This window comes from Pleurodeles waltl, chromosome 9 (assembly GCF_031143425.1).
Source record: "Pleurodeles waltl isolate 20211129_DDA chromosome 9, aPleWal1.hap1.20221129, whole genome shotgun sequence".
Classification (NCBI taxonomy): domain Eukaryota; kingdom Metazoa; phylum Chordata; class Amphibia; order Caudata; family Salamandridae; genus Pleurodeles; species Pleurodeles waltl.
The window spans coordinates 496,590,112-496,616,582 of record NC_090448.1 but is presented as its reverse complement, the minus strand read 5'-3'; the positions used below and the strand labels follow the sequence as shown (position 1 = coordinate 496,616,582).

The 26,471-nt window shown below is 45.6% G+C and overlaps 1 protein-coding gene across 2 annotated transcripts in view; it reads left to right on the top strand.

The window, feature by feature from the left end:
• BRF1 (BRF1 general transcription factor IIIB subunit) overlaps window positions 1–26,471 on the top strand; it is an 870,857-nt gene that overhangs the window by 398,609 nt on the left and 445,777 nt on the right. The gene's annotated exons all lie outside the window — the stretch shown is intronic.

Below are 26,471 nucleotides of genomic sequence, written 5' to 3'. Positions count from 1 at the left end.
TCCTGGGGCTATGTACAAGGTGAAGAATCTGCAGTTAGAGTACCCACCAGAAAGAGTGTTACAGAAGGTAAGTAACTTGTGCTTCTTGTGACAACACTACCTCTCCACCCTTCCATCTCCACTTTCTCTAGGATTGGAAACCTGCGCTTTCTAAAAAGGTTTCAAGTTAGAATTCAGCACACTGTCACCTTCATTTTATCTCAGTTGATTTGCATCTGAGGCCCCACAAAAAAAAAAAAAAAAACACAATGCAGAAACAGATGTCAGTGCTCAGGGGTGACGACTATATAATACTTCGCTCTGCACTTCCAGAGCAGCGTGGGTTTGCCGTGAAGTCGTTACGTGCCACGTGGAGGTGCGTTTAAGGTGTTGCTAGAAAAACTTGGAAACCTCACACCTAGGAGCATTCTTAGGGTGCGGTTAGCTAGAGTATCCAGTATAAAGAGCGTTATCGAATGTAAGTAACGCGTCCTTTTTAGCGGGACTTTTTTGTCGATCAACATCTTAAGTAACCAAAAGAAAAGCCACTCGCCTAGGTTAACTCGAAGAAATGTGTCAAATGGCCCTGAAATTGTGTGAAATGTGAACATGTTTATTCAATCATCTTTCTTTAGAGTGCAAAGTGTAAAGATAGTGTAGGTGCCTACGCATCGCCAGCCTTTCACCGCATCCATGATCGTTGTTAAGGTCAGGTGTATCTGCAACTCATTCAAAAAGTCACGTCACAATGTGACACAGCTGCTGCAATAAAAGTTCTAAATTCAATTGGATAAATTAGTCAAAATGACATTAAAACACAACTACTACAAGATGATACAGAAAACTAAATTTAAAATGTCAGCAAACTTGTTGGTGTTAAAACGAGGTTAAAATAATATCACCTTTGTTGCTGTTCATTGAGAAAGTTTTTGCCATATATATCCATTACTAAACTAAGTGGAATTGCCGATCGTGAATAACTCAGTCAGGCTCTTTGAAACTTCCAGTTCTCAGAATACATGAGAATTTCAGCTGAGAACTACCCAGAGAAAATTAAATGTGCTGATACTTGTGCCCAAGTACGTTGAACTTCTATAAAATCAGTTTAAAGGAGCAGTTCCTAAATATTTAGTAGAGCCCCTGCTATGATAAAGTACAGTTTCATATTGGAGAATTAAATATGTACATAAAGGCAGCCACCCATCAAGGTGAAGTGGAGATTCTGGCAAGAAATTTCATGCTGAGAGGACGGAGTCTTGTACAAAGGGAAAGCATACATGGTGTGGTATATAAGTTCCTCGCATAGTGAACATAAATATTGGGAGTGAATAAAAGACGGGGGCTGAATGCTGTCCATTAGGTTAGAGGAATAGGCTTATCAGTCTTGGATCTGACAGAACATTATTGATAACCATATAAACATGATTATCTGTTTATAGAGCGTAGTTTCCTCGGTATAAAAATAAAACCTGGGGCGTGTCCAAGATGGTGCCCATGTAAGGCAAACTTCTCGGAGCTCCGCTGCAAGAAGGGATGTGTGGGACAGTTGCTGTGCCCACCAGACCTCCATAGTCCACCAGCCTGCATCGGAAGCTGCAAATAGTAGACCGGGGTAACTTGTGTGCCTAATTTCCCTTGGACCAGCATAAGCTTTGGATGTACGCTGCACTGCAGAGCGACTGCATGGCCAAGATGGTGACTTCGCCGGAGCCCTGACCTGCTGTGACGCATGTGGCCTGCCTTCTATTGCTGACTCTACGAGCCCGGGTGACCTGCTCGGGAGACTGAGGAGGCCCCGATACTATCGACCTGCTAGAGGCCTATCGTTGCCGTCTGGCCTACTGACTGCACCTGCTGAATTTGCTGCCGGGGGTGCCGTCGGGAGACTGAGTTGCCACCAGGCCCTCCGCTCCTTATCTGCCGGGGCACTACGCGCCTTGCATCATCTTCTACTGGGGCAGACTTTTTGGGAGCTGCCGGCCCCGGATTCTGCAATGTAGGTACATGACGAGACTAATGAGGCCCAATCTGTCGGCTGAACCCTGCGTTCCGTGTCAGAGCAGTACTGACTGCACGCCCCTTTCTCTCTGGCTGGCATCCAGCTCCCTAGCCTTCACTAAGTTGCCTTTCAACTCCACATAAAAGGGCAGCATTACTGGGATCCTGGTTATCTCTGGCGAGCTGGGACAGCGCTTCGATGCCAGAGGACCGGGGCGAATGGCGGTGTGATTTACTAAGCCCTCTCAGTGGGGCATGCAGCGCCTAGAGGGCCACGCTAGCTGGATGTAATGCACGGTGTCGCTTCTTCTGCCACCATTATAGGTCTTAGCCATATTGAGACCCAGTCACTGCTCCTCGTTTGCTATACGGCACCAATTTACGGTCGTGTTCAAGCAACTTGCCTCACCTCTTCAGTTGCTGGGTCACAGTCTGCACAGAGAGGCCTTGGTCCGCCTGTCATCGTTCAGTCCCTTATCACAACCTCATTGCGGTGACGCTCTCCTGACTCTCTCCGCCCGCCATGACTGACTGACGTAGAGGATAACACAGGGAGATAATTTTATTTTCATTTGCCTGCCTTCAGCCAACAGCCACTGGGCCCGATGTTTTTTTTTTTTTTTTTTTTTACTGCTGGGTGTGGAGTGGGCTCCTGGTGGCCTTGCACAGCTACACCAGGCGGGCAGCTAGCTGATGGTCACACTAGAGCCCCTTCTTCTGCTGCAGTTGGAGCCGAGAAGTGGAGCTACCGTGTCCTCACAGTGCAGCACTAAAACAGGTGCCACACTTAAACACATCTTCACCAAACCTTTGTCTAAGAAATCGGTGGTGAGACGCTTCCCCCTGCACCATTTTCGGGGGACGCAGCATCTACGACCTCTGAGTGCTGACACGCCAGTTACAAGCGCATTCCTGGAGAATCTTTCTGGGACCCTGAGGGAGGACATAGCAGCAGTTGAGCAAGATATTGCGGCAGATGTGCAGGACATCTGTCGTGACATTGACGATCTGGGCCATTGGGTCGTCTCTCTGGGACAAGCAACCGACTCCCATGCAGAGGAACAGTAGGAACTGCATTGGGAGCTTCTTGAGCTTCAGGACAAGAACTTGGAGCTAGAGTATTAGCAAGAGGACCTCAAGAATAGATCCTGCTGCTGGAATACTCATATCCGGGGCTCCCTCTCCAAGCTTTGTCAGGGAATCTGGAGGACTTTATCATTCGCTTGTTTAGACATGTAGCCCCTGTCCTCGTAGATCAGAAGATTACCCTAGACTGTGTTCATAGGGCTGGTCATCCTGTCCGGTCGCCTGGCCAACCAAAGAATATTCTTACATGCCTGCACTACAGTAAGCAGAAGGAGGCCATATTGTCTGCAGTCCTAGACAGGAATGTCATCGACTTTGATGGCCTCAAGGTCGGGCTTTGCCAGGACTTTTCTCCCATCACTTCGCTGCTTTTCCACTCCCTGTGACCCTTAACGAATTTCCTTCAAGACAAAGAAATCAAATACAAATGGAGGCTTCCCTTCAGACTCCAATTTGTTTGGGAGAGTGAAACCAGAATCATCTGGACCCAGGACGAGGCCCGCTCGCTCCTAGTTATGGCTGCCCTCCCCTGGGAATCCTCTCCATTGCAGTCCCAGCACGCAGCACCTCACGACACAGGAAGGCGCGGGCTTACGAGTCTGACCAAGAAATCAGTCCGCAAGCCCATGGAGAAAGAATGACGTAGGTAATGAGCAGCGTTGCTACTCCAAGTACAACAACCTGACAGCGCATCAGTGACCCTTGACTCCCTGAGGGCCTGGCTGATGAATTTGCATTGGCATTTGGTGCACACTGCCTCTTCCTCCCAGTCCAATGCCAATTCTGACTTGACATATCTGCAACCTGGGGACTGGCACTGACTTATTTGTTGGCAGCGGAGCTCCATGGTTCCATTGGATCAAAGATTTGCCACCAGGTGTTGCCAGTGACACGGATCCTTGGGTTTTGATCACATATGTTCCTAGGCGGAGAACTTAATTATTATTTGATTTTTTTTGTTTTCCGCTTCTTCCCCGAGCCCTGTCCCTACCCATTCCTTTTTACCTGTTGCATCACACTTATACACCTGCACTCGGACACCACATCCGAGACGAGAAATTGGGGACCTATGTACACATTCTGGTCACCTTCTCCTCTTTGCTGGTCTTAACGTTCCCCACCGATGGTGAAATATACTGGGTCTTAACATCTGGGGACTTAATGCCCCAACAAAACATTTGACGTTTTTGTCCTTCCTTAGAGAACCAATTGCGACATCTGCCTTCTCCAAGAAACTCACCTACTCAAAGCTGACTGGCAAAGCCTGCGCTCCCGGTGGTTTGACCACCAATATTTTTCTTCAGGGTAGGGCAAGGCAGGTGATTCTTCTCCCTACGCACTTCCCAGTGATGGTGACACAGATACATTGAGACCTTTCTGCCACGGGTGGAACTACATGGCCACATTTGTATACTGGCCCCAAATAATAATCAGGAAGCCTTTATCAGGGATGCGAAAGTGAACACAGACATCATAATTAGGGGATGACTTTAATATTGTGTCTGATGTCCTCTTGGATCGCTCCATTCGGAGGGTGGGACAAACTGGTGCCGTTTCAACATCATGAAGTCCGTGATTAACTGGTTCTGGGTCTGGTGTGCGACTTCTTTCTCAAGTCCCCCATATATCACAGCGATGACTGTTGAGGTAGACATTGGACGGCTGCCTTTTCTGATCATTCCCCCCCATAATCTTAAATTTGACTTATCTGACTCAGCACTTTCTCCTTGTACATAATGTATTAATCGCACATTTCTTACATATAACAATACGGTTGCTGGCATATCAGCTGGACTCACCTGGTTCTTAGATACCAAGGACACAACAGACACTTCCATTGCTCTTTCGTGTGACATGCTGAAGGCCGTGATCTCGGGCAAGTTTATTGCAACTGCAGCCCGCTTCAACAAAGGCAGGTGAGCCTCTTGCACCAAGTTAGAATCTACTATCAAAGACCTAGAAGGGAACCGTAAACAAACGCGCTTGTTTGCTATACGGCACCAACGTAGGGTGGCGTTCAAGCAACTTAAATTCCGCTACATGGATAGGGTGGAGTATGCCCTGCTGCACACAAAACAAATATACTATGCTGTCAGGAATAAAGCGAGACGATTACTAGCTCATCGTCTGCGCTCACAAGTGATGCAACAATGAGTTGAAAGTCTACTAGACTTGGATGGTGCCACAATTCATCAGGATGGTTTAATAGCAAAGGAATTTGAACACTTCTATGCTGTCCTCTACACAGCTGAAGACCTAGAAATAGCCACTTCCTGCTTAACGCAGGCCCCATTGACTTGCATTGCCCCTGGAAAGGCCGCCAACCTAGATGGGGACATTTCCCCTACTGAGGTCCTCATGGCCATAAATCGCCTCCAAACTGGTAAGGCGCCGGGACATGATGGATATACCTCCGAGTTTTATAAAAACCTTTGGGTCCCCACACCTTTACAATTTGTTCAGCTCCTTGGGTACTTATACTCACACAATGCAATTTGCAACAATAACAGTGCTCCCTAAGCCTGGTAAGGACCCAACACGCTTCTTATTGCCCCATCTCTCTGCTTAATGAAGATGCCAAAATCTTCACTGGTATTTTAGCCCAGTGTCTCACTCCATACATGCAAGGCCTAGGTGACCCTGATCAGACCGGGTTCATACCTGAACAAAGCTGCAGTGACAGCACGAAATGCATTTGTCATTTACTAGATAAGGCACAGCTTTCCGGTATCCTGAATTTTCTCCTCTCTAAAGATGCTGAGAAGGCCTTTGACCGGGTCCATTGGTGTTGAAGAGGTTTGGCATGGGTTTGCGATGGATTCAGGCTAACTATTCATCCCCTTAGGCATTGGTGCATGTTACTGGAACCCGTTGCAGCTTTTCCACAGCTTTACAGGCACCTGTCAGGGTTGTCCCTTATGTCTGCTGTTGTTTGCTCTATACATGGAGCCCATTGGAGAGTGGATGTGAAGCAAGAGACATCACAGGCACACCGATGGGTGACTGGGAACACAAGCCTGTGTTATATTCTGTTGATGTCCTGTTGGCTCTATCCAACCCAATTCATTACTTGAAGTGATGCAAGAATTTACGTCTTTTGGCTTATCCTCGGGTTTTAAAACAAACTTGTAGAAGTCCTTAACATTAAACCTTACCATTCCAAATGCCTAATAAGCACTACTTGAAAGTCAATTTCCCTTTGTCTGGGCCCACAGGGGATAGGACACCTGGGCCTGCAGCTCCATCACACACCTAGTCGTACCGCTGAACGCAACTATGATGCTGCACTGTTGGCAACCACTCTGTCTGACCTTTCCAGGTGTAAGGAGCATAGTCTTTTGTGGCTGGGGCGATTGGCCGCTGTTAAGATGATCTTACTGCCTAAAATTCTTTATGTAATGCAGATGCTACCATTCCAACCACCTCCACGTATACTGGATAAATTGCAAATACTAATAGAGGACTTTACATTGGAAAGGGGGAAAAGGTGTGTATGATGAGAAGCCACGCATATTGTGGCCTGGGCATTCTTCACCATGTTCGCTATTATCAGGCCACTCAGTTGAAATATTTGGTGGGGTGATCTCGACATAGCACCGAAAAGTAATGGTGTTTCATAGACCAGGCGGTCGCCAGCATTCATATCTGGAAGATTCCTTGGCTCCTGAAAATACACGGACCAGTAGGGGTCGGTATCTCACAGGTACTCCCCACCACAATGGGAGTATGGGATAAGGTGCAAGTTAGACAGATGCTTTCCACCCACATCTCACCGCAGACGCCCATCATAGACTCCAGACTTCACCTAGCATTATGGGGTTCCTTGATCATTCAGTGGCAACTTATTTGACTTCGAGGGTAGGTGACTTATTTGACACAGAGGACCTTATGGACCTCCCTCAAATCTAACTTGAGTATGAGCTGCTAGCTTCTGCTTACTGGCAATACACCGCCATCCGACACCTGGTGTCCGGCCCCTTGGTTCGCCACAATGGAGGTAAACTACTCACGGCCTTCGAGAAATGGCTTCTTATCCGCTCCTCTGATAAACACATCCTCTCTGATATCTATTCCTTCCTTCCTTAACACGTCCTTAACATCCCGCCCATCGCCTTCACAGGGGAGGTGGAATGTGGACGCACTTTCACCATGAGAGTGTTGAGACATTCTACACACAGCCCGAGCCTCGGCCCGCAGTACCGCTAGCAAAGAAATATTCCTTAAAATCACACACTATTCGTACTATAACCCCAGCCAGAATCGCCCAATGGGAAATGGGTAGCGATGACACCTGCTGGCAACTGTGTGGCCAGGTTGGTACTCTTAAACACCTCCTCTGGCACTGCCCCTCAGATACAGTCCTTTTGGACGGAGGTCCTAATGGCAGTTGACGACATATGCAATACTAATGTCCCTAGGTTTACTAGCTATATTTTACTCGGCCTACAGAACCCCCTGACATACCACCCTTTGCCGATTTGAGAGAGTGCCATCACACTACTTCTGGGAGCGCCAAACAACTTTTCCTTGCTGGATGGGGCACAGATAGTATTTCGATGAGACTAGACTGGCTTCATAAAGTGTGGGACCTCCTGGGCATGGCGAGATTGACTGTGCCCTCGATGCTGCCACAGTTTGACAAGTTTTTGGGGCCATGCATATGCTACCTGTCTCTTGAATTTAGGGAACTCGCTTGACAAAAAAAGCCTACACACCCTCTGAGTGACAAACCCAGACCGTACACACAATTGACCTAACTCCTAACATGCTATCTCTAAGCTTCTTGACATTATCTCTGTTCGTTTTATAACTCCTAAAGTGTGTTCCAATAGTAGACCTCATTTTCCCTTCTGCGACTCTTCCCAGGATCATTTTCCTCCCCTCCCTTGATAGTCCCCTTGTTTACGTATTTCTGTTGTTCCCAACCGGCCAGTGGATGTAGGTGGGTAGAATGTTGTACTCGTTCCTTAAAAGTAATGAAACCGATTCATACCATAAACATAAAACCTGTACCTCAGGTACTTTTTATCAAGCTATATTAAGAACCTAACAAGTATAACCTGTAACTGTTAGTTGTGGCATAGCATCGTGTTCCAGGTCTAAGCTCAGTATTCAAGACGGTTCAGATGTAGGCTTCTCTCTTTACCCTATATCTATATTAATTCCAAAATGTCTGAACTCTCCTTATTCTTGTCTCGTGCTAGAACTATGCAGTACATGACTTCTGCCTGTTTTGGGTACTATATAAATAATGAACACAGATCGCCCAAGTCGTGCCTTTGTACCTGGAGAGCTACTGAGATTCCTCAAATATTATGGAATATATACTAAAATTTCGGTGAGATAATACATAATTTATTTATATATTATACATTCTTTCTCCTAAGGGGAGGGCTTCAGCATACCATGCTATGGAAACACTAAAACAAAAAGATAAGACATGTAGTCTAGTGGGAACGAGTTCCACAACAAGGAGAAACTCTCAACAAAGGCCACCCTGCCAAGGTTTGCTGCAGGGCCCACGGTGTAAGTCTGTGTCTGTTTTTTCCATGATAGCTAATAACTTCCTGGTTAGTGATGCAAACGTACACCCGAACGATCATGGATAGCCTCTGCAGGTTTGAGGAAGCTATGTGCTAGAAGCAACACGTCTCGATTTTGGAGGTGCGCTGCCCAACACTTCCTGAAACTTGGTTGGAAACACAACCTTCCATACATAGCTTTCGCTACTTCAGCCATGCCAACCAAAAGAAGTGGAGCTGTTGCTCCAGGTTCTGATTCAATGTAAGTACACACACTTTCCTGAATGTCCTTAGGGCGGTAGAGGGGCTGAGGGGGGAAGAGGTTCCAGTGATCCATTAATTATCAGCATATCCTCACTGATCCATCTGTTTGTTTTTGGAATTAAGGGTCATCAATTACAACTGTTATGCATTTCATTTCAGTCCAGTTTTCTGCAACTGCGGCTCACTGGACTCGCACAACACATTGCCTGGGAGAATGAGGCGTCTATTGTATTTTAACATTAGTTTTTTTGTTTTTGTTTTATTGCGAGTGGCCTGAAATATACAATAAACACAAAGAAGGCTCATATAAACCCCTTTTGGGCCCTAGTGTAAAATACCGCACAAATATTAGACAGGCGAAATAGCATAACCAGGGTTTTGAACTGTTTGAGCTAGGAACACATTTTTAGTCAAAATCTTCAGATAATGTGGCAGATTATGAATTGTGTGGCAAATGCGGCAAATATTTAATTATGCAAAAATCGCCACGGCTGCACAAACGCATAATTCGAGGGGCCCGAAGAATGATTTACTGTGCCATGTTGAACGACAGTTACTTCTCCACTTGCACGTACAAGCAGGCCCTGCCAGGCACCCTTTGTGCAGTGGAACACCAAGTGTAGATTGCATCCTGGATAACAAGGACTCTATTTTTTTGGTCAGTTGGGACCAGTGTCTCAATGCCTTTCTGCATCGTTTCTTCAAAGTGCCCAAAATTTTCAGAAGAGCGTTATAATCATGTTACACAGAAATGCCCATATCGATTCTGATTCTCAGACCTGTTGTAACAGTCATTTCCCCCAATCCTCTTTCGCCCAACTACTGCCTTTGAGTGTGACTTTTTGGGTCAGTGGAAGGATTCTGATTCACAGTGCCTTGAATTCTTTCCATTCGGTTTCTGAATTAGTCTGTTCGTTTTGGATTTTTGTACAAGAACAGTGAGGTGCTAAGGCTGTTCAGGAGATCTCTTTCTTAAGTGCAATATAACAAGTGGCTGAGATTTTACTCTTAAAAGGAAATTAACCCTTTGTGCTCTGGCATGTGAGATTATACCACCATTTGTATTCTGCATGGTAGAGTCTAGCCTGTAGTCTGATTCCTGTAAGTCTCACTTAGCAGCATTATTGTTTCGTTTTGTCAGGTGGTGTGGCAAAGTGTTAACTTATTTCGTTGGTAGTCCATGTACATGCCCCAACTCAGATGTCCGACCCCTTTTTAGGACAACAGTATTGTTATGGCTTGTTTGTCTAATGGCTTGTTTGTCTTATGGCTTTTAGGAGCTTTGCTTCTAGTAGTTTAAAGTGACGTTGTTGAAGATTGTAATTTTTCTTACGTTTCAACATATTTTAGCAGACTCGCCCACTGCATTTTCCATAGTGACGAACTACCATCTGCTTTTTTTCTCACAGTCATGCTACTGTGACCTTCCCAGACAACGGGTTTGATGTTGACACACCTGACACTGGCTGGGCCCACAGTCTGCATCAAGTCCCATACTCCGACACGGAGCCGTACCGGCGTCGCTCAACATTGATTCCTACTTTGACGGGGACCTAGGTCAGATCCTGATTGATATTCTTATGGGTGCAGGTACGGTGAGGGAATGGAGGGGGGGGTCACTGGACCCTTTAGAATTCCAGCTTGATGACCCCTTAGACTGGGCTCAGGACCTGAGTAAAGCCACCAGTCTGGACACTTCCCCTGACATGCTTTCTCCCCCTACTTTGGCTACAGAGGAGGGAGCTTATTATTCAATGGAGAAGAGGAGAGCTGGTGAGGAGGTGCTTCAGACTGGGGCTTCCTCTTCAGAACATCAGTTAAAGGGCAAAAGGGGGTCAGAGCCTAATGACCGAGGGTTCCTGACTCAACACCAAACCCATGAGAGCTTGGTTATCCAGGCCTCTGCCTCCGCAGGTGTATTCCCTTCTGCACTTCCGGATAGGGAATCCAAAAGACTGGATCAGCTTGGGAAGAAGATGCTCTCTTCCTCCAGTCTGGCGTTGCAGTCTGAACAGTACATGCCTTTTGGGCTGCTACACCAATACTTTATGGGACACGGATGCGCATGTGCTGCCACAGGTCCCAGAGGAGGGTTGGACCATTGTCTCCCAAGCTGTTGCTGACAGGAGAAATGCAGCAAAGTTCAGGAAAAGAAGTGGGCTGGATACGACTGACTCGCAAAGTAGATTGGTTGCATTGATGGTGGCCTTGAGGCTCCACACTTGGTTGAGGACATCTAGCTTTTCAGAAGCTGTCCAAGCCACGCTTTTGGACATGCCCTTCGATCGCACCCATCTCTTCAGAGACAAAGCGGAGTCGTTGCTCACCTGCTTTAAGGAGTCCCGGACTGCGCTGCAGTCCTTAGGCCTCACATTTGCTCCCCACCCTCCTCAGTCTGCTTTTCGCCCTTTCGTGGCTACAGAAGGGGTGCCCAGTCACATCTGTTTCCCTCCAGCCACTGTGCCATGCATGGTGGCCAGCCTCTGCGTGGCTCAGAATGTGGGATCCAGTGTTCTTGTGGATCTGGGAGCCAGCAGTCTGCCTAGTCCACCACCTCTCCCGCTGCAGCCTCCTAAACTTCCTAGTTTTACGCTTCCCCATCAGGAACCTGTTGGAGGCAGGATTTGCCATCACTTGTCCCGCTGGCAATCCATAGTTCTCTGCAAGGAGGTTACAGCTCTCTTGGCCAAGGGAGCCATAGAGAGGGTCCCTGTGCCAGAAGTAGGTGATGGTTGTTATTCCTACTACTTTCTGGTGCTAAAAAAGGACAAGGGCCTCTGCTGTGTCCTAGACCTCTGGGCCCTCCATCTGTTCCTCAGGAAGGAGAAGTTCCAAATGCTCACTGTGGCTCAAGTCTTATCTGCCCTGGACCCCAGGAGATTGGATGGTAGTATTGGACTTGCAGGATGCATATTTCCATATTGCCATCCTGCCTGTCCACAGACGTTACTTGTGCTTCACAGCAGGCCTCAAGCATTTTCAGCATACTGTGCTCCCCTTTGGCCTTACCAGCCCCCTTTGGGTGTCTTCCCCTACCTCGACGACTGGCTGTTGAAGGCGGGCTTGCCCCAGACTGTCACCTTCCACCTCCAGACTACGGCAGACCTCTTGCACTCGTTGGTGTTCACTATGAACGTGCCAAAGTCACACCTGACTCCCTCTCAGACACTCCCTTTCATCGGAGTTGGTCTGGACACCGCGCTGTTTCAGGATTATGCTCCAGAGCGGCGAGTCCAGTACATTAAGGCTATGATACCAATGTTTCAGCCTCCATCCTGGATTTTAATGAGAATGACTCTAAGGCTGCTGGGCCTCATGGTCTCCTGCATTCTGCTAGTGAATCATGCCAGATGTGGGTGCATTATCTGGGGAACCTTTGCCACATGGTCCAGATCTCAGAGGGAACTGAGCAAGATCTGCAGGAGTGGCTTTTGAACCGCGATTGGGTCAGTGTCAGATTCTTCTCCCTTTCCAAACTAGATCTGACAGTAGTCACAGATGCGTCATTTCTGGAATGGGGCGGCCACATGGGAGAGGTGGTCATCAGAGGCATCTATTCTACGGTGGAGTCCGGGCTCCATATCAATCTCCTGGAGCTCAGTGCAATCAGGATAGCATTTAAAACATTCCCTCTCTCTCTCTCCCTCAGAGAGCAAGTGGTGCAGGTGTTCACAGACAACACTACCGCTATGTGGTACTGCAACAAGCAGGGTGGGGTGCAGGACCCTTTGTCAGGAGGCCCTGCGCCTCTGGACATGATTGGAACATTAGGGCATACCCCTGGTGGCTGAACATCTGGCAGGCTGTCTGAACGCCAGAGCGGACAAACACAGTCACCAGTGCCTGGTCGATCATGAAAAGCGTCTCCATCTGGAGGTGGCGCAAGGTCTCTTCCAGCAGTGGGGAGAGCCTAAGTTAGATCTGTTTGCCTCCGCAGTGAATGTGCAATGTCAGCTGTTTTGCACATTGGAGTTTCCAAGGCAGCACTCGCTCTGTGACACTTTTAGTCTCAAGGGGAACTCGGGCTTCTTTTCAGCCTTTCCACCTATACCACTTCTGTCTACTACGGGGCCCAAGTAATTCTTGTGGCTGTGGGCTGGACACGGAGAGTCTAGTATCCCGGGCCCTCGAGCATGGCCATCGATCCTTCAATCAGATTGCCCCTTTGGGAGGATCTTATGTCGCAGCAGCAGGAGATGGCTCTCCACCCGAACCTGTCCAGTCTCCACCGTCTTGCATGGAGATTGAGCGGCAGCAGTTAACAGCTTTTAACCTTCCTCCCGAAGAGTGTAACGTTATCTTGGCAGCCAGGCATCCCTCCACCAAAACCATATATGCCTGTCATTGGAACAAATGTGTGGCATGGTGCACAGACAAGTTGGTTGACCCCTATCTGCCCTCTGTCAGAGGATCTCTTGTTTGTTCTTTATCTTGCCCAGCATGGCTCTGCTTTGGGCATCTTAAAGGGTGACTTATCTGCTATTTCTGCTTTCCCGAGATTACTTGACCAACCCTCCTTATTTAAATCTCCTTTCATGCGTAGATACCTGAAGGGTCTTAACCATGTTTTCTCCTTCACCGTTCATAATCCCCCAATGGGATTTGAACTTGGTTCTTACTTTTTGGATGTCTTTTAAGCTACTCCACAATTGTCCCCTTAGGCTTCTCACTCTGAAGACAGCCTTCCTTGTAGCCATCACTTCTGCCCTCAGGGTAAGTGAGCTGCAGGCTATTTCCTCAAAGCCACCCTTCATCTCCATCCATCCTGACAAGGTGGTGCTTCGTACCAAGGCCTCCTTTTTACTAAAAGTGGTCACGCCTTTTCATGTAGGCCAATCCATCACTTTGCCTACTTTTAACGTGCCCTACCTCCTTCTAAGGAAGAGGAGAGAATCCACCGCCTGGACCCAAAAAGAACGTTGGCATGCTACCCTGATCGTACAAAAAAGTTCCAGGTGGATGATCAACTCTTTCTGGGTTATGTGAGTGCAGAGAAAGGTCGGGCAGTGCCGACGAGAGCAATCTCCAGACTGGTTGTTCTCTGCATTAAAATGTGCTATGCATTGGCTAAGAAGCAACCCCTAGATGGTTTGTGTGCTCACGCCACCAGAGCAACAACTACAACCACTGCGTTAGCACGCAAAGTTCCAGTCCTGGATATCTGCTAGACAGCAATGTGGCAGTCTTTGCACATGTTCACCAAAATTCTGAGGGACGGGTACTTTGCCCGTTCGGTCCTGCAGGACTTCCTAGTATGATCTTGGTTCGCAGACATACCTCCGGGGAAGGTATTACTTGGGTATCTAATCTAAGGTAAGGAATCTGCAACTAGAATTCTCTATGAAATTAACAAGTTATTACATTCGGTAATTCCTTATCTGGTAGAGACATATTCTAGTTGCAGATTCCTTACCGACCCACCCATTCTCCCTGCTCTGCAAACTGATTTAAAAGGACTGGTACTCCCTTTCAGGTATCTAGTTCTTAGGCACTAGTGTCAGTGTTCTTCATGGCTCTGTGCTTCTGGCGTGGAAAGTCGTGGAAAGAAACTGATGTTGGCATGTCTGGGTGATGCCTATATAGGACCCATGACATCATATTCAGCAAACCCAATGCCGACGACGGATGCGGAGACGAGCAACACCACCTTGACGGCACGCAGAGGATCTGCTAGAGAAACCGGATACAAACGGACGCCTGGGGGCAATTCTAAGGTAACAAATCTGCAACTAGCATATGTCTCTAACAGAAATATTTTTACCGAAGGTAAGTACCTTGGATCCTCATTTTCTCTCCTCATAAATGAGAAAATAAAAGGAAACATCCCCATGAGCGTGAGCTTCGAGGAAAACCTGTGATGCCACTTTAACACTACGCAAACCTCTAGTATCCCCGCATGCACGACAGTCGCAGTTAGCCCATCACTGTTTTCCCAGATCTGTGACAATTTTCTCTCGAAATGATTTACATTGAACAGCTTTTTTTTTTTTCATTTAATACTTTTCCACCGTTCTTCATTCTGACATTTTGCCTGCCTCAGGGAATCTTTGCTTAGTGAAAATGTTCCTTTTTCCCTCATAGGGAAATGCCAGGGCTTTATCTAAAGGGGACCTTTTCAAATTGTATTTAACTGGTTTTCATGCTTTGGACAATTGTTACTGGAAAGAGAAACTGAGCTTTTTGCCACAAGTACGGCAGGCAAAAGGAGAAAATGTACATACCCATTGCTGGGCTAGGGTTCCATGATCCTTTTGAAGTATATCTGGTATCTCACCAGGGGCCAGGAAAGTGGAGTGTCAGTGGTCCTATATTTTTCTACATGGCCATTCTCTCCACGTACCTCAGTCCCTAAGATCCCTAAGACGTTTTTCTGTGTCTCAGCATTGAGAGAAGCCGGCTCCAGATCTCGGATAAGAATAAAGTAACCAGATGGCTGCAGACAGTACCTCTGCACACTGGCCTTGATATTCCTAAAATGTGACGTCAGTCGTTAAACCCATGTAATTCGGGAGGCCAATGCATATCCACCCAGGATACTGTGTACTATATTCCAGTTGAACTAACATGTCTTGGAAGACTATTGCACCAAAAGAAAAATGCCTTTTGAGATCCAGTGCCCCACAGTCATTCTGATGTTTATGGCACAATGACAAATTAACCTCAGGCATCCAGAATTCATCCGCACTAGAAGGGCACACAGACGGGCCAGAACAGTGACAGAGTGAGGTCGCAAATAATCACACAGGAGAATCTATGGATATAGAAAATGAGGTCCGCGTAAATCTGCTTCTTGGGCAGGCTGCGATTATGATGACTGTATTACCCTGCCCCATTAAAATGAATGGCTGTTTGATACATATATGTCAATACTTCAAGACCCCCGTCCCATGTGACTCATTGTTTTTATATATTTCTCACCCCCATTGGGAACAAACTCCTCTAGTGCCTAGTCTTTCTGGGCATCCGCAAACTCCACAATGAGGTGTCGTCACATACATACATGGATGGACATGGGAGGTATTCCCTAGCCCCACCCAGGTCTGTCAAAGAATTGAGCTTTTGTGAGGGGCTTTGGGTGGGGTAAAGGCAGCTATTACTTACCCCAGCTTCTTCCTAGCAATGCTTTCATGGGCCTTTCAAGAGAAGGCAGCAGGAGGTGCCCAGCTCCTAGCACCCCACCATAAGAAGAAACGACCAAGGAAACGAGTATTGGAAGGGAAAGGGTCTTAGATTGTCCCTAGCTCTGCCCTCTTAGCTTCCTTGATTTATTTCTTACAGGTCCTTTGTCTCTAAGTGTTTCTCTGTTGATAAAAGCATTCTGAGAAGCTCTATATCTGTGGCCTCGCAAGGTCCCAGATTCTATTTGGACTTTTTGGGGGGGCATATAACAATTCAAAACAGCATCTGGTTCCTTGATGGGACATAATTATGTGCCCCAGCAAGGAGCCAGACACTGTTTGGATTTTTCTTACTTGGAGGAAATAAATTAAATTGCGTCCTACTCTATCACAGTGGTGCTCTTTCAGTTAAAAGCATTGTGAGCAGGAGTTGTGTGTCTGTGCCTCGAAAAGGAGCAAGATGCTGTTTGGCAATATTTTTATGATTTTTTTTTTTTGTTTAGCCTAAGAAATATTTCAAAAAAGCAACTGGGTCCTATGTGAAGCATAGCCACACCAAAACCACTCAAATTCATCAGTTGCAGTTAACTGAAGTGACTATAACTCGAGACCCTGCCATGCACAGTCTTGTCATCAATTATGTAATTTCAGATGTTACATTTATGTTATTAATGATGTCATGGAACAAGTCATGAGAGATGTGATATGTGAGGTAATAAGTAGTGCATGCTGAGGGTGTGAATTATAGTTACTGAATTTAACCATAACTGGTGAATTTCAGTTTTTTTTATTTTAAAATGTAACATTTCCACTGACATTTTCACCCAACTATAATGTCACTTTAACCTTTGTTTTTTCCCCAGTGAATTCCTCAGGATTTTTTTATTTTAACGCAAAGTGATATTTTATTACCATGCTTTACTAGGCCTGCCATGCGTAGCATGGAGTTGGTATTGCCAGGCCCTGTGTTCCCGCATCCCCCACATGAGCAGGGAGTACCTCTTTGTTGGCAAACCCCCATGGTCTTGCAGTACCACCCCCAAGGCCCTGCCCTTTTTTCCGCAGTACTACTGCGAAATTACATGGGGCCATGCTGAACGTCCCAGTAGTATTGCAGCTCAGCGAACAAACATTTTCTTTTAAATTTGACACCAGGGGATGTCTCTCTGGGACACCCAACAGAGTCCATGGGATCAAGGTGCCCCTATCCTGCCCCAGTCATCCTCTTGCCTTTTTTTTTTTTTTAACGTCACTGGGACCGAGTCTCCAAATCATATAATGGTGGCTTCAACTTTAACTTTGTGTTGCGGTCAGCCAATCAGATGGCATATTTTGAGGTTGCAGTCCTTTGCAGTAGTACCACATTCGGACTGCATCACAGCATATACATAACTTTTAAAACTAATTTCTCAAAAACTACTGAACAGATTTACACCAAAGTACAAAAAGCACACTTTCTGGGTAAAGATCTGGCTTTCTGCCAAGTGTGGTATAATTCCATTCAGCTATTTTGGGGGTCGTGCTGTTGAATTTTGCTATGGGAACTTGAATTGAGAAAACGTGTTTTGAGACTTCCCTTCTTTTCTTGGCACTGTTTTTATTGACCACTCTGAAACTTTCCAGGAAGTAGCTGAATTGCCATGACCTTTTTTTGTGGAAAGTTTTGTGAAGATCCATCAAACGGCACCAAAGTTATTAGCAGGAAAAGAAATCCATTTCAAATGGAAACCCGGACCAAATCATAAGTACACAGTGGCAACCACCACTGTCACATATGTATATATCTCAATCACTAAACTCCAACTTCCCCAGTGGCAGTCGAGCCATTAAATAAATATGTATCCAATATAATGGGACGGCTACTTCAACAAACACAGGTGACTCGTTTCGTTCTACTCAACCTTCATCTAACCAACCAAGATAGGTTGAGTAGAACGAAACAAGTCACCTGTCTTTATTGAGGTAGCATCTGCTTTATGCTGGATTTTAATAAAGCATTTGCAACAAAATTTGCTGTAAATCCTGTCACTTTTGTGACACATTATGTCCTACCATACTAACTTCATTTGGCTTCATCAGGCCTCCAGCACCCTTTTACCAGGCTGCAATAACATGATATAGGAAATAGCCTGACTAGGGCACACCTTACTCTAACCAATGGTTAAGGGCTTCCTAAACTGTTTACTCGCTAAATTTGCTTGTATGATGCCAGCACAGCCCCTGTCTTGGAAGCATGTGAGGTCTTCGTTCGAATTAATGGTTTCAGCTGACAACTAGTAACTTTCTGGTATCGGCAGCTTTGGGCTGGAGAGTTAGTGACATGCAGGTTTTTCCAACCAATGAATCATTTTACCATTTTCCACATTTACAAAGTGACCTTCTCCGCTCACCCTAGATTTTCTTCAAAAGTAGTATGGAAGTTCCACTTTAATTAAGCAGTAGTCTTTCCAGCATTTTCCAAGGAACTAACAAAGTCTGCAGTAGAGCACTAACACACACTTAATGCTAAAAAAGCCTTGAGACAATTGAGAGCGACAAAAGGATTTCATTTTTCATGTGAGTGGTTTGTATACTACCCTAATGCTAATAATGGACAAGCCGTAACAGTGAGCTGTAGACCGGTTGCTTGTGGATTGTATAAAGTTTATCTGAATGAGTCCGAGGGAGATTCCATGCAAGGAATTGCCACTTCTTCTATTGTCAATCACACCTAACTGAAATGTGCACAGTGGCGAAGTAAGTTTCTGTTAGATTTTTATTGCAATTGCTGCCCTGATGTTGACCCAAAGTAATAAACTCAATGAGGACCATTTGCTGAGGAATTTATTTATATAACTGCATTTTCACCTGAATCCCAGGTATTTTTTGTGTATTACCAATACTTAAAAAACTACTTGTTCAGCGGCTGTCCCTTTTTTTGAGTTATACAACCTTGGAAAGAGGCATTGAAGTTAGCAGTTAACTTCCATGAGACAATTGTACAATTGATTGTCAAGCTTTCCTTCTCCCCGATGGTATGGACTCTTAGCTAGAGGGTTTTTAGTTTTAAGTTCGTTGTAGTATTAACTAATATGTCTAGTACTGCTAGCGCTGAGCAGTCACATTTTTGTTACATTCATCCTTGTCTATGAGCTGTGTTCAATTACAGTGACATGAGCTGCAGTGACTAGTAGGTGCCAACATTTTTGCTAAATTGTCTTTGCTGTCTCTTTTTGGGGCGAGCTTGAGATAGCATGTGCTAGTGCATGCCTATCGCTGTTGAATTTAGAAAAGGGCTTGAAGCCTGCCTGCTGCTCATCATTTGTTGGATTGTGTGGCACTCTTCTTTACAGCCTCGCAGTTGGTCATGGCTGGCTTATCATTTCTGTTCCTGTCCATGGAGCAGAGACCAAGAACTGATTGATTCAACTTAATCAATACCCGTCCGCTTCTCCCAACGTGATTGGGATACTATTTTCTTCTTTTAACTTCTGGTGCCCTGCAAAGAGAGGGTGTGTGACTGGCAAAAACGTGCTCAGCAGGAAAAACAAAATTGCAAGTATTTATTTTCTATAGTTAACTTTTTGTTTTATTTTGCCAAGTCTATTTTTCTCACTTAGCACTGATGTTTTGTTTTTGCTTGTGAGTGCTGTTCTCAAAAGATGACTAATACCTAGTTCTAAATATTGCATACCAACATTGTTTCTTTCTTGTGTAATTTTTGAAATTATGCTTTAACACATAATTGTGCAGTACGCCCCAATCAACTCTACTTCAATCCAAAACACTCACCCCATCCACACCAATTCACCACACTCCAATCAGCCTCACTCCAGTACAGCGATCCAAAGCAATCTGCCCCACTTCAATCCACAACAATCTGTCCCACTGCAGTCCAAAACAATCTGCCCACTGCAGTCCAAAACAATCTGCCTCTCTCCAATCTACCCCACTCCCACCCAAAACAATCTGCCCCACTTCAATCCAAAACAATCTACCTCACTCCAGTTTGCCCCACTCCAGTCATGTCCACCTCACTCCAATCCACATTACTCTATCACAATCCACCACACTACAGTCTTCCCAACCCACCCCACTTTTCCCCACTTCAACCCAAAACAATCTGCCCCATTCCAGTTCATAAATATCTGCCCCAATCCAAAACAATCTGCTGTATGATAATCTGCCCACTCAAATCCAAAATCAATCTGCTCCACTACAATCCAATCCAGACCACCTGACCCCGATCCACCCCACTCTGCCCCATCCCAATCCGCAGCACTCCGATCCGCCACTCTCCGAACCAAAACAGTTTGTGCCACTCCAATCTGTTCCACTCCACTCCACTCCAATCCAAAACATCTTCCCCACTCCAATTTAAAACAATCTGCCCTACTCCAATCCGTACCAACCTGTCTCACTCCAGTCCAAAATAATTTGCTCCACTCCAAAAAAATCTGCCCCACTCAATCCCAAAAATCTACCCCACTCCAATCCACACCAATATGCCCCACTCCAATCCAGTCCACCTCAATCCTATCAACCCTACTCAGCCCCACCCCAATCCGCCCTACTCCAGTCCAAAACAGTCTGCCCCACTTCAATTCAAAACAATCTGCCCCACTTCAATTCAAAACAATCTGCCCCACTCTAATCCATAATAATCTACCCCACTCCAATCTGCCCCACTGCTAACCAAAACAACCTCCCCCACCCCAATCCAGTTCACCTTACCCTGATCCACCCTCAATCTGCCCCATTCCAATCCGGACCTCTCAGATATGCCCCACTCTGGACCTTTACGATATGCCCCACTTCATTCAAGAACAATCTGCCCCACTGTAATCTACCATACTCCAATCCAAAACAATCTGCCCTACTCTAATCCAAAATAATCTGCCCCAGTGCAATCCAAAACAAACTGCCCCACTCCGTCCCATTACAATCCAAAATATTCTGCCTCACTCCAATCCAAAATAATCTGCCCCACTCCAAGCCAGAGCAGTCTGCGCCACTCTAATCCAAAAATATCAGTCCCACTTCAGTCCACAACAATCAGTTGCACGCCTACCAAAAAGACATCTACCCCACTCCAATCCATAACAATCTGCCCCATTCCATTCAAAAAGAGTCTCCCCAACTCCAGTCCAAAACAATCTAGCCCACACCAATCAGCTCCACTGCTAACCAAAACAATCTGCACCACCCCAATATTCCACACTGCAGTCCAAAACCATCTGCCTCACTCCCATCCATAACAATCTGCCCCATTCCAACCAATTTACCCCACTCCAACCCACCACAACCCAACGCACTCCATTTCAACCCACCACACTGCAGTCCAGCCCATCCCACTACAGTCCAGTATTGTACGGGAATATGACCAGACGTTTCCACCTTAAATTAAGTAGTCTTTACACTGTGTGAATTTGGTATATTGATTTTGAAGAGGGCGGTTTTTTTGTGCTGAAACTGAGATCCCGGGTTGTAGCATTTTTTCTTCTAAATTGAGATATTTATTTACCTTTATAAACTCTGGGACATTTTAAATATTTACCAGGGCTTTTGCTGCCCTCTGGGTTACAGCCTTATGTATGTTAAAGAAACTGTTTCCTTTGTCCTATACGTCATGACAGACTCCATTTCAGTTGGTAAATGACTGGAATGTTGATGGCAGCAGCACAGGGTGACCCTGTACATACAAGAGATCTCGTATTCGGGAGGGCACACTCTAGTCTGAATGACTGATAGAAATATTGGGATGTTTATTATTGAAGGTTTTTCTTGCTTGGAATGAAATTAAGTTGTATTCTGAGTATAAATATAGATCTCTGGCGAAAATGGAATGAATCGCGGAAAACTGTTTTTCGAGTTGGGTGTTTTCAGTGGTCAGTTGCGCCCTTTAGGTAAGCTACTTTTCTTTTCTTAGCTATTCAGTTTTTGTACATCCCTCCAGTATATGAATCGGATGTTACAATGGTTGTTGTGGCCAAGAAGCAGGCCCAATTCCACTTGAGTGTTCTGCCAGTGTTATTGTCCTGTGAATTCGGTTTTGGGACAGCATTTGACGGCTTCTCACATCAATACTGTATGAGACGTGTCATCTTAAGCTAAAGAGTGAACACGGTCAAGAGGCAAAATGAAGCCATTATATATAGTGTTAGTGCTTCCTTAAGAATCGTATCTTGCATTGTCTGTCATTTGTCCATTTCGATGGAGAACAACAGATGAGCAGCAGTGAAATCTAATCCTGAAGTGGTTCTAGATACCTCTCCGGTGCACAAGCTAAATTAGCTTGAATGTACTTTAGGCTAATTCATGTGTTCTTCCTAACTATGCCCATGCCTCCTTCAAGGGCAGTCTGTTTGATCACCCCACCCTGGATTAGGGGGCCCTCAAAAAGTTAGTCTGTTTCGCCTACAGTTTCATAAGCCCCCTTTCAGGGGCAGTCGTTTGCTCTCTCTACCCTAGCTTAAGGATCCATGAAGAAGTAAGTTTCACTTACAGCTTTGTAAGCCTTCTGCAGGGCAGTCACTTTGTGCTACCTACCCTGGCTTACGGGTCCCTCAGTAAGTTAGTCTATTTGTCCTGCAGTTTTGTAAGCCTCCATCAGGGTAGTCCATCTGTTCTCCCAATCTTGCTTGTCCCTATACTATTATGTTGGCTTACTTAGTTCTTCTAAGTCCGCTTCTGGTCAGTCATTTTGCTGTCCCTACAAACGTTTAAACCTTAGTCGGGTGAGATCAGTTTGCTCTCCCTATTGCCCCTTAAGTCTCATTCAGGGATAGTTGATTTGCTCCCTAAATCCTTTCTGTGAAGTCCACTTTAAACTGTGTACAACTCTCTTCATGCTGTGTAGCAGGAAGAGCTGGGCTGCCGTGGAAGGGCAGCCACGGTGAGCTGTTACACTTCACTTAGATGTTTTGGGAGTTTGACAAAGACTCGATTCAAATGTGTCCACGAAGTCCATTTGGATGTAGGCTCCGCCTTAGTAATTATGCACTTAATAGTTGTATAATTGTTGTCCCGTAATCCAGGACAGGACAAACAGAACGTTGCTATATCTTTGTTTCTTTATATGTCATCGCCAATGGCGTCTGTATCCCAGTGCCTGGCGGCATCAGTTGCAACAAGACAGTGCACTTTGGGCCTAGTCAGCGGAAAGGAGCAGTGTGCCTTAAGAGCTTGATAACTTCAGAAATCAGTGTGACGTAGAAAAGGAACTATTCATTAGCTGTACTTTGTTTTAAAAAAATACCAATGTCCAGCAGTCTGTGTAACCTGTAACATAATTAAATAGCTGTTAGTGCCTGCAAGAGACGTTGCATAACTGCAGATGGTAGGTATTCTGTGTGTATAAGCAGTAGGAGCGGATCTGTCTTTTGGAGGTCTGGTGAAGAGCTCGCCCAGGACTGCTGAAATAGTCTCTTAGAGACTATACTTTCCCTGCTCTAGAAAAACAAAACAAGCATTTAAAATGCAATGGGTCTTGCATGCGCTCGAGTTAGTGCTACTAGCGTTGTAAATTCCTAACTGGACTTTTCTTGCCACATAATTTGAAAATGGAAAGTAAAACAGTTGACCTAAGCAAGCTGATTCAAAGCGCCATAGCAGCCATGAGCATGAGCACGAAGGCGACACACAAAAGGAAAAAAGTTTGCTCGCAGTCAAATGTATTGACGATTGTGCAGTTATCCCTGTCACAGGGTCGGTGTCCAAGTCGGTAACAAAAGCGCCCCAAGGAGGGACAAACGTAAAGCTTTTACCAATGATAACAAAGGATTTTGGAAAGGCAAGCCCAGGAACGAGTGAATGTAATGGGCGTGAGTGAGGTGGGTGTGGTTAAAAGCCCACAATACTTACAACAGGTTAAAGCGCCTGTGCGCCCGACCTAAAAACAACCTAATCCAGTGTACTCTTGTATGAGGGCTCTACTTGGCATCTCCTCGCTAGCAGTATGCCCCTAAGCACAAACAGAACATTTGCCAGTCAGTCATATACTGCATGGTGTCCCTTATACCTGCTCACAACTTTCTACCCTCCATCTTGCCCAACCCCTGTGATCAGTTGCTGCTATTGTCAGTCAACGCAGAAAGAGGGGAAGCTAAGCCATCCCACAAAGGGATTCAAACAGGTAGCATACAGATAGCACACAGTTCTTTACAGAGGAAGTAAAGGCAGGCAGAACTCTATCAGGAAAAACAACTTATTTAGACCAGCTTCTCACTACTGTACTTACCTTACCCTTATGAGAAGTTCCTTTAACTGTATTTATTCTGGTCATTTACATTTTGGTCCGTGGATTTAGGGAACCACAAATACAAAACAACCCACAAATTGCTACAAAACGACTGTCACCCTAGGAATTCCGTTTTGGTAGTGCCACATTCATATATTGACATCTAGCTGTTAAGAGGTATGTGGTAAGGTGAATGCTTTCTGAACTATTTGAAGTCGACACTGTGGAATGTACTGCCTGCTCTTCCTCCAAGATCAGCTTGCCTTAATGCACAGTATTTAAGGGAGTCTTAGTCCCTGAAACGTTGGGCGGGATGCCCGGGCTTCTGCTGCTGTGTAATACCGATGCCTTATTCAGTACTGTGCACATTGTAGTTTTTAGCCAAATGCAGCTGTCTCCTGTTGTCCACAAATCACGGTCTGCATTGGTGGCCCTTCCCACTATGTCCGGTTTCACTCTGGCTTCTGCTATTGACAATGACTTCCTACTCCTTTGTGATGTGACAGCGAAGGTAGATTGAGTACTGAGTAGTTTTTGAATTAACGGAGGGCACATTTGGCTAAAAGACCATCTAAGCTAGAAATGCCCAGGCCTCTCTGGCAGGTGAAAGGACCTCAAACAAACTGTGAAGTTACACGTAAGATAAGGCGCGGTAGGGTTTAAGATAAACGTGTTAAAAAGACAAAAGCATGTGGAAGACGTACGACAAAGCGTGCCTCCTAGTGCAAGGACTGTAATGCCTCAAGATTGTCTTGGATTCAGTTAAGCCAGGCTGCCTGCACTTCAAACCACAGACTCTGGAAAGATCACAACCAAAGGTAGATTTAAGTAGTAATCAAGTGCCGGCGATGGGGTGATCGGGCATATGGAGATAAAATGTTGTGAACCAAGTAACCTTAAGTTTGCAGGCAACACGTTATTTAAAAAAAAAACATTGTAGGGACAACCAGCAAGACATCCTCCTCTCACTGATTTTCAAACCTATTCTAGGAGGGGCATCATGTTTTACTAGTGTTGCCTTCATGCAAGAAAACGTCATTGCTGATGGCAGGAACACAGTTTACAAAGTCTCTAGCATGCTCATTTCCCACTGCATGGTTTGCGCCTCAGAAATCTGGATGGATTAACTCGTATTAGTTAACATTCTTAACCATCTGCGTATTTAACTGCAAGCTCGAAGGCAAAGAGCATTCCTTTGGTGCAGCAGTTACTGTCTCTAAGGTGACAATCTATGTGAGCAAGTGTTCGCCCCCGGTAGCCGTTCATACGTCAGATAAATCCCTGCATGGTGAGAAGGAACACGGTGGTGGTAAACCATCACCGAGATGGAACAATAAAGGACCCGGAAGCTTGGGAATAATTAGTTTTTGTGGGTGGTAAGAGCAAAGCAAATGAATGAAGGCGTTTGAGACACGTCTTCTCACTTTACAAGTGGGGGGGTTCTCAAGCCTATCTCCCTCTCACATGTATTAAATGCCATTAGGGTGACTTCATACCAGTGCTTTAAATGAGCAGGTAATGTCCGGTCCTGAGTACCTGCACTTCTTTCTTTTGAAACGCAGAGTACCTGCACTTCTCAGCACTTCTACAATACATTTAATAGATGAGTACAGGCACTTCTCTGCAGCACTCAGGTACTCAAAAAAATACAATAAAAAAATAAAGAGAAAACCAACACCTCTAGATTTCAATTTAAAGCGCATCCATTGTCCCAATAATGTTAACTGTTAAAATGCAATATGATTTAAACTTTAAGAGCGTTACGCTTGCCTATTGGCTAGGCTTCAATTATTAAACTATGTCGCTGCACTGTCCCACAGTGCTGCTGAAAGTTCATTAAGCACAAAAACTTCGTCAGAAGGGATCAGGTAAATACCTTGAGGTAACTTCCCAGTGCACAAACAGATGACCGCATGTTAAAGCAGGCCCTGTCCGGCAGTCACGCCTTTGTTCTTAGCAAGCTGGACTACTAGAACACCCTATATGCAGAAATCACCGAACAACTCACCAGAAGACTGCAAACCTTCCAAACTCAGCAGCCAGGTTCATTCTCAACCTCCCACTCAGAACACGTACCACACCTCAGGGAACGGCATAGGCTCCCAATACACAAAAGCCCACAGTTCAAAATCCTCACTCACACATTTAACATTCTACACAACACAAACCCTGCCTACCTGGACAATTGCATTATTTTTCACCAACCCACCATTTTTCCCCTGTTTAGTTTATGGCAGTTATGGCACATCAGTGCTACCACTTTAGACACAAGTTGTTTAAGTTACA